This window comes from Pteropus alecto, unplaced genomic scaffold (genome assembly GCF_000325575.1).
Source record: "Pteropus alecto unplaced genomic scaffold, ASM32557v1 scaffold139, whole genome shotgun sequence".
Classification (NCBI taxonomy): domain Eukaryota; kingdom Metazoa; phylum Chordata; class Mammalia; order Chiroptera; family Pteropodidae; genus Pteropus; species Pteropus alecto.
The window spans coordinates 4,922,444-4,935,863 of record NW_006443567.1 but is presented as its reverse complement, the minus strand read 5'-3'; the positions used below and the strand labels follow the sequence as shown (position 1 = coordinate 4,935,863).

At 36.1% G+C, this 13,420-nt stretch overlaps 1 pseudogene; it reads left to right on the top strand.

Annotated features, from left to right (window-relative positions):
• LOC102889701 overlaps positions 1–13,420 on the top strand; it is a 168,326-nt pseudogene that overhangs the window by 1,743 nt on the left and 153,163 nt on the right.

Sequence of the window (13,420 nt, the reverse complement as noted above, 5' to 3'; positions counted from 1 at the left end):
TCCTGGACAGGGAGTCAAGTCAGGTATATAATCAGGCCCCAGGATGCTTTTTGGATTGCAAGTCCTACATTTGCTATAGATCATTAGTCTTTTTTTTCTAAGCCTGATTTTATCTTCTCAAGGTTGAATGGTATAAATGTAGTCTTTTTTCCTGGAGACAATTTCCATGATAATCACTCAGTTATAAATCCCTAGCCTCATTCTGGCCATGGTGCAGTATCCTGAGTGGCATGCACTATCAAGTGGCAGTTCACTCAGACTCAATATTTTGGAATCCCTTGGGAGGCAGTCAAGCTGTGAGAAGTGGACAGAGACAAAGGCCAGTCCAGTCCACCTTGCCATTTCTTCCTTTTCCTTGTGGTTCTAAGAGTTCCCTGGACTGCTGGGATCTAGTAGGGGATAGGGACAGAACCAGGCTCATGGAATCTGGAGCTGTACTCTGACACTAAGGGGGATAGTGGGAAGTGGAAGAACCTGCAACCAAGGCCAGTCTGCCTGCACGAGACAGTAAGAAAGCCAAGGAAGCACTGGGAAAGTAATGCAAGCCATTTTCCTGTACAGGGAGATGTTTAAGGGTTGTTAATCCTCAGGTGTTTGTTTATTCTTTTCCCTCCAGGCTTGAGCAGAGTTCGTGTCCTTGAATTTCAAAGGCATGCAAGTATCAGCATCCCAACTGGAGGTATGTGGGGGGCCTTGGGGAATGTGGATTTGGCTTCAGGCCCTACAGGCTCTGATTCTGATGGCCTTGGAAGAGCCCTTCAACTGACAAGCCTCTAGATTGTGGGGAGGTTTTTTTGGGATGAGACAAGGAGAGTTTGGGATGATGGTGTAAGAAGTCACCTAGTCCATTTCCCTACCTTTGTAATTCTGTAGCAGTAGAGGTAAGATTGGGCTAATGATATTAATGGGGCAGAGCTGGAGGTCAAGAAGCTACTAGAAAAACTCTAGGGCATGATGACAATCACAAGCTACAATAGCAGTCAGCAGTGTGCCAGCCTTGTCTTCTCAGACTTGTTCAACTGGTCAGACTGTCCTGATGGATGTACCAATGGCCAGGTGAGGGAAGTCAGAGGCTTAGGACTCAGCCAAGTGTTGGTTTTAGTAACAATGTGTATACAAGAGTCCTTGAGTACTTACCATGTGCCAAGCCTTATGCTTGCTTTATCTTATTTTATCCTGAAGAAACTCTGCAAGTTAGAGATTAATACAGTATTTTTAGAATCCAAGACATCATATACCATTAAGAAAAAAAAAAAGCTGCAAATTTCACCATCACACTACTGGTAGCAACATTATCTTGATTTCAAAGATACTAAAATGAGTAAATAAAAACATATACTTTAGAATCAGTGTATGACAGTACCATCCCTGTCCTTACATAGAGGTTAAGTAACTTACCCAAGGTCACACAGTTAGTGTTAGAGCTGAGAGGTAAAAGCTGTTTTATCTGACTTATACGCTGGGGCATTTCCTAGGCTGCTTCTTGGAAGGATCAAGAGGCAAGACAGAAAGGCTCCCAGAGACTGAGCCCAGAGAAAATTTTGAATCCAGGTGTATTGCTATGATGCAGTTGCAGTGATAAAGGCTTATTTTTGTAAGATACAAGATTCCTATAGGTTATGAAATGACTAAATTAGTCAATATAAGTTCTAAGTCACATGCCTGCCTGTCTAGTGAAAATTCATGTCATTGGGGGAAAATATACGTTTTGTTCTGGAGTGCCTTCCCATGGTGGTGTTTTAAGTTTTTTAGTGTTATGAACTGGTCTGGTATGCACTTTAGGCCAACCCCTAGAGGTTGTATTTGCAAAATTCAAATGAAATTAAGTACCATCTGGGTGTGAGCTAATAATTCTCACACTGTGGGCTTAGGCAGAACAGAAGGTCTAGATTTCAAAGCTATGTATATCCAAATAAAATGGTTTAGAAGAGAAAATCAGCAGAAAAGAACTGGATGGATTAAAAACAGAGCAAATGACCTAATTTCTAGTCCTAATTCTGTGATTAACTTGCCGTGTGACATTGGGAAGATCCCTTTCCCTCTCTGATCTCAGTGCTGTTAATAGAGCAAATGAAGTTGGGGAGTGTTAGGTAATCTCTAAGAATCCTGTCAACTGGTGACTTTTGATTCCATTTACTTTCTATCTGGGTGTTATTAAAAGTCCCCAAACTACTCCAACCCAAATGTTCAAAAACCGAAAACTGGACTTCTGCTTCTGGCTATGAATGACTAGCAGAGACTGGATTTATGTTTCTACCTTAAACAACTAAAAAAGTGGACAAGATATATAAAATATTGGTTGCCATACATTGGAAAACAAAAAGCACAGGACGGTGATCTTCAAGAAAATGGAAGCAAATGATATGAGCCTTACAATTGCTCCAGTTTACTACCTCAATAAAATTTCCAGCCTGAGAACCCAAGCTGAGCCTGGAAGTGTGCCTAAATTGAGGAGACAGGGTTCAGAATTCAGGGAAATGAGGGTGACTAGAATTTACAAGGTAATGTATCAGAGAAGAACTTTCTAGAAAGAGTGCTGCACAGATCTATAAAAGGTACCTCTCAGATCTTTGATTGAATGCTGATCAGCACATGCATGTGAGGAAAATAATCAAGGCTGGGGAAAGAATAACTCAAAAGGAGTAAGTGGAGTAATTTCTAGAACTCACATAGGGCTGGGAATAGTTCAGTTTCCCAACAGCCAGAGAGAAGAAACCTCATACACAGGGAATCAGACTGAATACTCAGAAGAAGATTACTGCTTTCGTAGTGGAGCCAAATTAACCTTAGTCTAAAGTTTGTTTTGGCCCCACATCACAAGAAGGATTGAACTATTTCCATATATCTTTACTGCAACTCAAAGCAATGCCCAAAAATATTTAAAGGAGTACAAAAATTCTAGTACCCAACAAAGTAAAAATTGCCAAGTCTGAAATCCAAGAAAACATTACAAGATATACAAAACAGGAAAATATGAGAAGAAAAATGGAAATGGACAAAGATGATAGAATTTGTAGACAAAGACATTAAAAATGCTTTTTAAAACATATGTTTCATTGTTCAAGGGGGTAGAGGAAAGCATGACATGTTAAAGAAAGACATAGAAGATAGAAAACAGACTCAAATCTTACTTCTAGAAATAAAGAATATGATGTCTGAGATAAAAACACACTGGATAACATTCTTAGCATACTAGACACTACAGAAGAAAGTTTAGTGAACTTGAAGACATAGCAATAGAAGCTGTCCAAAATGAAACACAGAGAAAAAAGATAGAAAAAAATGAGCAGAGCAACAGTGAACTGTGGGACAACTTCAGGTGGACTAATATATATGTAATTGCAGTCCAAGAAGAAGTTAGAGAACCAGAAATATTATTTGAAGCAATAATCACTGAAACTTCACCAAATATACTAAAAGTTATAAACCCACAGATCCATGAAACTTAACAAAACTCAAGCACAAGAATTGTGAAGAAAATCATACCAAGGAACATCATCATGCTTATTCTTACTCCATAAAAACTCAACATATAGTTGGCAAGGATATATGGAGAAACTATAACTTTTATACACTGCTTTTGGAATGTAAAATAGGACAGCCACATTGGAAAATAGTTTGACTGGTTAAAAAATGGTTAAACATATACCTACCATATCACTGTTTTTCACTCCTAAAAGAAATGAAAGCATTTGTCTATGCAAAGATGTATGTGAATGTTTGTAGCACCTTTATTAGTAATAGATACAAACTGGAAATAACTCTAATGTCTATCGACAAGTAAATGGTTTATTCACACATTGGAATACTATTCAGGTAAAAAGAGAACAAATTGTTGATAATACATGACAACAGGGATAATCTCAAAATAATTATGCTGAGTGAAAGAAGCCATAAAAAAGTGCATACTGTATGATTCTTTTTATATAAAATTCAGAAATTCGAATTAATCTAAAGTGATGTAAAGCCGATTAGTGGTTGCCTTGAGATGAGAGAAGAGAGGAAAGGGGAATCAATTACAAAAGGGGTATAAAAATCTTCTGGAGGTTATGCAAATGTTCATTATTTTCTTGGTGATGTCAAATCACCAAATTATACTTTTCAGGTAGGTGCAGTTTAATCTATGCATATTATGCATAAATAAAACTATAAATAACAATGAGCCCCTGGGGGAAAAACACTAAAAACCAATGGTTTATGTGTCCAAGATTCTATCTCTAGCATTAGAACACTGGCCTTTCCCTGGGAACCATTAGGCCACCCAGAACTCCTGTCCTAGCTGTCATCTGTCCACTCTTGTGTTCTGGTAATCAACATCCTTGCTCTACCTTCCCTCTGTGATGGGAACACAATGTGAGCTCTTTATAAATGCTTGCAGAATTGTGTCCATCCCCTCATGGCAGATTAACAGCTCTTGTTTACTGAGGATTACAGTGCACTTGACCTCTTCCAGCATTTAATGAGCAGTGAGATAGGTGCTATCATTAGTCTCTTTTTCATAGATTGGGAACCAAGGGCTTAGAAAGGAGTCATGACTTACTCAGAGACACTTAGGAACAGACAGGGCTAGAATTTGAATTTAGGATTGACTCTGAGTTTACAACTTGGATGTTTAGCTGCTTCACTATTTTGCTACCCTGTCTAAAGCAATTTGAAAAATGTATTATTGATGTGTAAGGAACTTTATAGACATTATCTCATCTAATTCTCCAACAATTTTGTGAGGTTGGTGTTGTTAATATTCCTTATTTTATAGATGAGAAAACTGAGGCTCAGAGAAGCTAACTAATTTGCTTAAAGTGCTTTGATAACTTTAGAGCCTACTCTCTGTAGCTGCTTTACTCGCTGTCAGTCCGAGGGCAGGAAAGACTTAAATCCTCTCATCTTTGGAATCACATTTACACTTCTCGAGTCAATTTGCCCAGAGGCTCACAGTTTCACAGTGTGACTCTGGTGCAATATCAGGTGCCAGGAGCACTGGAAGAGCACACTCCATTCTACAACATGTATTCCTTGAGTGGAGGACTTAGGTGGTCAGAACCAACATATTACTAACTTGTTATCAATGTTCAAAGTACCAAACACTCTAAACCTTCCATGAGTCTGCATTAAATATCAGAGTCTGCAGAGTTTTCAAAGGCTAACTTATATTTTGTTTGTCATTGAATTATGATGTCTGGAAGTATGACTTTATAAAACAGTACAAACATTGAGCTTGATGACAGTTAAGAACAGAAGAGAGCCCTGAAGCCAATGGGTTGTCCAGAGAAAGCAAATTCATCAAGTGTGCTCAGGTGCATTTACTGAACTATTAGTGTTGCTTCTCAGCTATAGAGATGTTGCCAAAATGCCTCAAAATGTAGTCTACAGAAAATACTATTATGTTTCCACATTTAGGAAAATTATTTATGCCATGCTCACATATCAGCATTAGAGGGTGGAAAGTCAAACTATTCAAGCCAAACTATAAAGACTATATAAGTTTTTGAGTTTTTGTGCAGAAGAATGCAAAGAAAGGGTGGTACTTTTCTAGAAGAAGCTTGTGTAAAATTATTTTTTAAATTACTTTTATTATGGTGACATTGGTTAACAAAATCCAGTAAGTTTCAGGTGTACAATTTTACAATTTAACAGGAAGGCATATATATATTTACATTATGTGTTCACTGCCCATAGTCAGATTTCTTCCTGTCACCACATATTTAACCCCCTTTAACCCATTTAATCTCTCCCCCCACACTCTGGTAACCAATAGTCTATTATCCATGTCCATGAGTCTCCGTCTGTTTGCCATGTTCGTTTGTTACTTTTAGGTTTGTATCCCACATATAAGTTATATCATCTGGTTTTCAACTTTTTCTGTCAGACTTATTTTGCTTAGCATGATTATCTCGAGGTCCATTCATGTTGTCGCAAATGGCAGTATTTCATCTCTTCTTATGGCTGAGTAATATTCCATTGTATGTATGTACCACTGCTTCTTTAGCCAATAATCTATCATAGGACACTTCGGTTGCTTCCATGTCCCAGCCACTGTGAATAATCCTGCTATGAACATTGGTGTGCCAATGTCTTTTCGGATATGAGTTTTCAAGACTTTGGGAGTAAATACCCAGTAGAGGGATTGCTGAATTATATGGTAGATCAATTCTTAGTTTTTTGGGGAACCTCCATACTGCTTTCCATAGTGGCTGTATCAATTTGCAGTCCCACCAGCAGTGTATGAGGGGTCCTATATCTCCGCATCCTCTCCAACATTTGTTATTGCTTGTCCTGTTGATTACAGCCATTCTAACAGGTGCGAGATGGTATTTCATTGTGGTTTTGATTTAAGAAGTGTGAGATGGTATCTCATTGTGGTTTTGATTTGCATTTCCCTAATAGCTAGCAATGTTGAGCATCTTTTCATATATTTGTTGTCCATTTGTATGTCCTCTAGGAAAAGTGTCTGTTCAGATCCTCTGCCCATTTTTTTTTTTGATAGGATCATTTTTTTTTAATTGAGTTGAATGAGTTCTTTGTATACTTTGGATATTAGGCCCTTATCAGAGGTGTTGCTTGCAAATATATTTTCCCATTCGGATGGTTGTCTCTTTACTTTGTTGATGGTTTCTTTTGCTGAGCAGAAGCTTTTTAGTTTGGTGTAGTCCCATTCATTTATTTTAGCTTTTACTTCCTTTGGGGTCAAATTTATAAAATCCTCTTTGAGTCCAAGGTCCTTGAGTTTATTTCCTGTTTTCTTCTGTGCATTTTATTATTTCAGGTCTTATATTCAGGTCCTTAATTCATTCTGAGTTAATTTTGGTGTGTGGTGATAGACAACAGTCCAGTTTCATTCTTCTGCAGGTGGCTTTCCAGTTTTTTAGCACCATTTATTGAAAAAGCTTTCCTTTCCACACTGTATGTTTTTGGTTTCTTTGTCGAAAATTATTTGCCCATATAAACATGGGTTTACTTCTGGACTCTCAATTCTGTTCCACTGGTCCGTGTGTCTGTTTTGCTGCCAATACCATGTTGTTTTGATTACCGTCGCTTTGTAATATAATTCAAAGTCGGGCAGAGTGATGCCTCCAGACTCATTCTTTTTTCTCAGGAGGCTTTGGCAATTTGGGGACTTTTGTGTGTCGATACAAATTTGATGATTTTTTGTTCTATTTCCTTAAAAAATACCAATGGGATTTTGACGAGGATTGCTTAAATCTGTATAATGCTTTAGGTATATGGTCGTTTTAACTACGTTGATTCTTTCAATCCAAGAACATGGAATATCTTTTCATGTCTTTGTATTTTCTTTGATTTCTATTAATAGAGTCTTGTAGTTTTCATTATATAGGTCCTTCACATATTTTGTTAAATTTATTCCTAGGTATTTTATTCTTTTTGTTGCAATTGCAAAAGGAATTATTTTTTTCCATTTTTTTTCTGACACTTCATTATTAGAGTATAGGAATGCTATGGAGTGTGAATGTTGATTTTTTATCCAGAAACTTTACTGTATTTGTTATTGTTTCTAGTAGTGTTCTTGTGGAGTTTTTAGGGTTTTCTATATAGAGAATCATGTCATCTGCAAATATTGACAGTTTGACTCCTTCTTTTCCTATTTGGATGTCTTTAATATCTTTCTCTTGTCTGATTGCACTTGCTAGGACCTCCACTGTTACATTAAATAACAGCGGCAATAGTGGACAGCCTTGCCTTGTTCCTGAGCTTAGAGGGAAGGTTTTTAGTTTTTCACTACTGAGTATAATGTTAGTTGAGGATTTGTCTATATGGCCTTTTTATGTTAAGGTTCTTTCCTTTTATACCGATTTTCTTAAGTGTTTTGATCATAAATGGTTGTTGTATCTTGTTGAAGGCTTTTTCTTCATCTGTTGATATGATCATATGATTCTTAATTTTTAATTTTTTTTTATGTGGTGTATCACATTAATCAGTTTGCGTACATTGAAACATCCTTGTTCCCCTGGGATGAAGCCCACTTTATCGTGGTGTATAATCATTTTAATATGTTGCTGTATTCGGTTTGCTAGTATCTCCTTTAGGATTTTTGCATCTGTGTTCATGAGAGATATTGGTCTGTAGTTGTGTGTGTGTGTGTGTGTGTGTGTGTGTTATCCTCATTGTGTGTGTGTGTGTGTGTGTGATCATTACCAGGTTTTGGTATCAGGGTAATATTGGCCTCATAAAATGAGTTAGGAAGTATTGCCTCCTTTTAGATTTTTTGAAAGTGTTTGAGGAGAATAAGTATTAAATCTTCTTTGAATGTTTGGTAGAATTCTCTGGTAAAGCCATCTGGTCCTGGACTTTTACTTTTTGGTAGGTTTTTGATGATTGTTTCAATTTCTATACTGCTCATCGGTCTATTTAGATTTTCCAGTTCTTCTTTATTCAGTCTAAGAAGGTTGTTTCTTTTTTATGTACTGGTCCATTTCTTCTAGGTTATTAAATTTGGTGTTATGTACATTTTCATTTCTTGTATGATATGTTGTATTTCTGCAATGTCTGTCATAATTTCTCCTCTTTCATCCCTGATTTTGTTTATTTGTGTTCTTTCTCTTTTTTCGTTAGTGAGTCTAGCCAGGACTTTGTCAATATTATTAACCTTCTCAAAGAACCAGCTCTTTGTTGCATTTATTTTTTCTATTTTTTTGTTTTGTTTTGTTTTCAATTTCATTTAATTCTGCTCTAATTTTGATTATTTCTTTCCTTCTGCTGACTTTAGGCTTCATTTGTTCTTCTTTTTCAACTTATTTTTAAGATGAATCGTTAGGTTGTTTATTGGGGTCATTCTTGTTTTTTGAGATAGGCCTGTAGTGACATGAACTTTCCTCTTATGACTGCTTTTGCCATTTCTCAAAAGCTTTGACATGTTGTATTATCAATATCATTCATTTCTATGTATCTCTTGATCTTTCTTTATGTTTCTTCTCTGACCCAGTCATTCTTTAGTAGCATGTTGTTTAATCTTCATGTATTCATGGTTCTTTCACTTTCTTTTTACAGATGATCTCTAGTTTAAAAGCATTATTATCAGAGAATATGGTTGACATGATTTCCACCCTCTTAGATTTGTTGAGGCTATCTCTGTATCCTAATATATGGTCAATCCTTGACAATGTTCCATATGCACTAGAAAAGAATATATAAGCAGCTGTTTGGGGATGGAAGGCTCTGTACAGGTCAGTTATATCCAGTTGGTCTAATGTGTCATTTAAGGATGTTATTTCCTTATTTATTTTCTGTTTGGATGATCTGTCCATATCCGACGGAGGGGTATTTAGGTCCCCTATTACTATAGTGTTTTGGTATATTTCTCTCTTTAGTTTTGTTAGTAATTGCTTTACACATTTCTGGGCTCCCTGATTGGGAGCATAGGTATTAATAAGTGTTATGTCTTCTTGGTGCATGATTCCCTTTATCATTATGAATTGTCCCTCAGTATCTTTCTTTACCTTTTTTATTTTGAAGTATATTTAATCTGATATTAGTATTGCTACTCCCACTTTTCTCTGAATGCCATTTGCTTGGAATATCATTTTCCACTCTTTTACTTTGAGCCTGTATTTGTCTTTGGAGGTGAGATGTGTCTCCTGGAGGCAACATATGGTTGGGTTTTGTTTTTTTGATTCATTTTGCAACTCTGTGCCTTTTTATTGATGAGTTTAGTACATTTGCATGTAGGGTGATTATTGAAACATGATGTCTTCTTACAGCCATTTTATCTTTTGCTTTCTGGTGTCACAGTGTTTCCATTGCTTCCTTGTTCTTTAGGGTTTTCTATGTCACCTGCAAATAGTGACAGTTTGACTTCCTTGTTTCCTATTTGGATGCCTTTTATATCTTTCTCTTGACTGATTGCACTCGCTAGGACCTTCAATGGAATATTGAATAACAGTGGCGATAGTGGACAGCCTTGCCTTGTTCCTTATCTTAGAGGAAATGTTTTTTGTTTTTCACCATTAAGTATAATGTTGTTTGAGGGTTTGCCACATATGTCCTTTATTATGTTAAGGTGCTTTCATTCTATACAGATTTTGTTAAGTGTTTTGTTCACAAATAGATGCTGTATCTTGTCAAAGGCTTTTTCTGCGTTTATTGATATGATCATATGATTCTTATGTTTTAATTTGTTTACATGCTGTATCAGATTAATCAATTTGCATATGTTGAACCACCCCTGTGTCCCTGGGATGAAGCCCACTTGAATGAGGTGTATAATCTTTTAAATATGTTACTGTATTCGGTTCGCTTATATCTTATTTTGGATTTTTGCATCTGTGTTCTTTAGAGATATTGGTCTGCAGTTTTCTTTTTTTGTGTGTTATCTTTACCAGGTTTTGGTGTCAGGGTAATATTGGTTTCATAAAATGAGTTATGAAGTATTGCCTCCTCTTCGATTTCTTGGAAGAGTTTGAAGAGAATAGATATTAAATCTTCTTTGAGTGTCTTGTAGATTTTACTGTGAATCTATGTGTTCCTGAACTTATACTTTTTGATAGGTTGTTAATAATTGTTTCAATTTCCATATGGCAGATCGGTCTATTTCGACTTTCCATGTCAAAGAACCAGCTCTTTGTTGTTTATTTACTTTTTCTATTTTTTTTCAATTTAATTTATTTTTGCTGTAATTTTGATTATTTCTTTCCTTCTGCTGACTTTAGGCTTCATTAGTTCTTCCTTTTCTGTTTTTTTTTTTTTTTTAAGATGAAGCATTAAGTTGTTTATTTGGACTCGTTACAACTTTTCCGTGTCCCAAAAGTTTTGATATGTTGGAATATCATTTCATTTATTTCTATGTATTTAAATTCCATGTATTTCTTCTTCCCTCTCTCTTCTTATTGTTCTCCAGCTTCAAAGCATTTTGATCAGAGAATATGGTTGGTGTGATATCAATTCTGTTATATTTGTTGAGGCTATCTCTGTGTCCCAGTTTGTAGTTAATCCTTGAAAATCTCCCATGTGCACTAGAGAAGAATGTATAAGCAGTTGTTTTGAGATGAAAGGCTCTGTAAATGTCAATTATGTCCAGTTGTCTAATGTGTCATTTAAGGCTGTTATTTCCTTATTAATTTTCTGTTTGGATGATCTGTCCATATTTGACAGTGGGATATTTAGGTCCCCTACTATGAAAGTATTTTGTTCTGCTTCTCCATTTTGTTCTGTTAGTAATTGCTTTATATATTTCGGGATTCCCTGATTGGGAACATATATATTAAGATGTGTTATGACTTCTTGGTGCATGATTTCCTTTATTATTGTGAAGTGTCCCTCAATATCTTTCTTTACCCTTTTTATTTTGATGTGTCTTTCATCTGATATAAGTACCACTACTCTCACTTATCTTTGAATGCCATTTCCTTGAAATATCATTTTCCACCATTTCACTTTGAATCTATATTTGTCTTTGAAAGTGAGATGTGTCTCCTGGTGGCAGCACATGTTTGGGTTTTGTTTTTTGACCCACTCTGCAACTCTGTGCCTTTTTATTGGTGAGTTCAGGCCATTTAGGGTGGTTATTGAAATATGAGGTCTTCTTATAGTCATTTAATTTTTGCTTTCTAGCAGCTCGGTGTTTCTATTGCTTCCTTGTCCTTGCATGTCTGGTTATTTTTAAAAATTTATTTTGGTTGTGTTTTGTGTTTTTTTTTTTCCCTCGGGTCCTTCTTGTTTTATGTTATATACTTCAGTTCTGAATCTTTGGCATGTGGTTACCATAAGAATATGTAAAGGATAGTTATATATCCATTTTCTTCAGCATGTGTCTTATCTCCATTCTCCTTTGTGAATCTGGATCTTTGAATCCTCCCCTTTTTATTCATTGTTATCTCAATTTGTCCCTATGTATTCTGAACATTCATTACTATTTTGCAATAGTAAATCTCTTCTTATCGTTTAAGCTAGTAATGCTCTCTTCTTAATAAGTGTTGCGCTCCTCTGCTTCTATCTGCCTGCTAGTTGCCTTACTCATGGTTATGTTATTTCATTTTATTTTTGTCATTTTGTTTTATGTGAGCTGTCCCCTTTCAGCATTTCCTATTATGCAGGCCTCGTAGTGGGGAATTCTCTCAATTTTTGTATGTCCGGAAAAGTTTTTATTTCTCCTTCATATCTAAAGATGAGCCTTGCTGGATACATTATTCTAGGCTGGTAGTTCCTTTCTTTTAATAGTTTGAATATTTCACTCCTGTCTAGCTTGTAAGGCTTGTGCTGAGAAGTCCAATGATAATCTAATGGATTTTCCTTTACAGGTTACCATCTTCTTTTCCATGGCTGCCCTGAGAATTCTGTCTTTGTCATTGATTTTTGATGATTTTAATACAATGTGTCTTGATGAAGGCCTTTTGAGGTTGAGATAATTGGTATTATGTTGACTCCTTGAACTACAATCTCCAGCTCATTCCTTAGGTTTGGGAAATTCTCATCAACTATTTGTCTGAAATGCTTTCTAGTCTCTGCTTCTTTCCCTCCCCTTCAAGAATGTCCATTATTCTTATGTTTCCTCTCTTAATGTTATCAGTTAATTCTTGTATTTATCTTTCATTATTTTTCATTCTTTGGTTTCTCTCTTCTTCCTTCTGATTTATTTCTAGATTTCTGTCTTTGCTATCACTGATCCTTTCCTCCATTTGGTTGACCCTATTTTCCAAACTTGCTATTTGATTTTTCATCTCTTTTAGTGCATTGTTCATCTCTAGAATTCTATTCTTTTCTTTTTGAGAATTTTAATTTCCTTGCTGAAAAACTCATTCTGTCTATCTAGTTGTTTTTTTTTTCCAATTCCTGGAATTGTTGATGTGAATTATTTTGATTCTCATTGCAGTTTTTCAGAAGTACCATCCTGAATTCTCTATCATCTAATTCATATATTTCTATGTTTGTAAGCTTATTTTCTGGAGATTTTTCTCTTTCTTTCTGAGATACCTTGTCACCTCATTGTTCATGGTGTTTAGTGGACTATTTCTCCGCCTGGACATTAATGGAAGTGAGTTCTGCTTTTTTTCCAGAAAGATTTATTATATAAAGGACTCTCTTTAACCTGTTGCTAAGATGGCGTTTTTCGTTTGTTTTCCAAGAGGTGGCGTCTAAGCCTCTTAGATCCCTACTTATAGAAAGTCTTAATAATGCTTTTTTTTTTCTCTTATAGATGTTCAATCACACTTGCTATCCTCAATCTCAGTTCCTGTCAATGTTAGCGACAGTTTCAATAGCATTTACTGAGATTCCACTGAGGCTTCCTGGTGTTTAGTCTTGGAGGATATGGGGGAGGGGCCAGGGTTGAGGGATGTGGGCTGTGGCTCATCCTCTCGTTTTGCAACCGTTCTGGTAATAATCAACTGTTGCTTCTCTGATGTCCTGCTTCTCTTCTGTCCCCACTTCTCTGCTTTCTGCCATGATCCATGGGCACTCTCGCCAGCTGCAT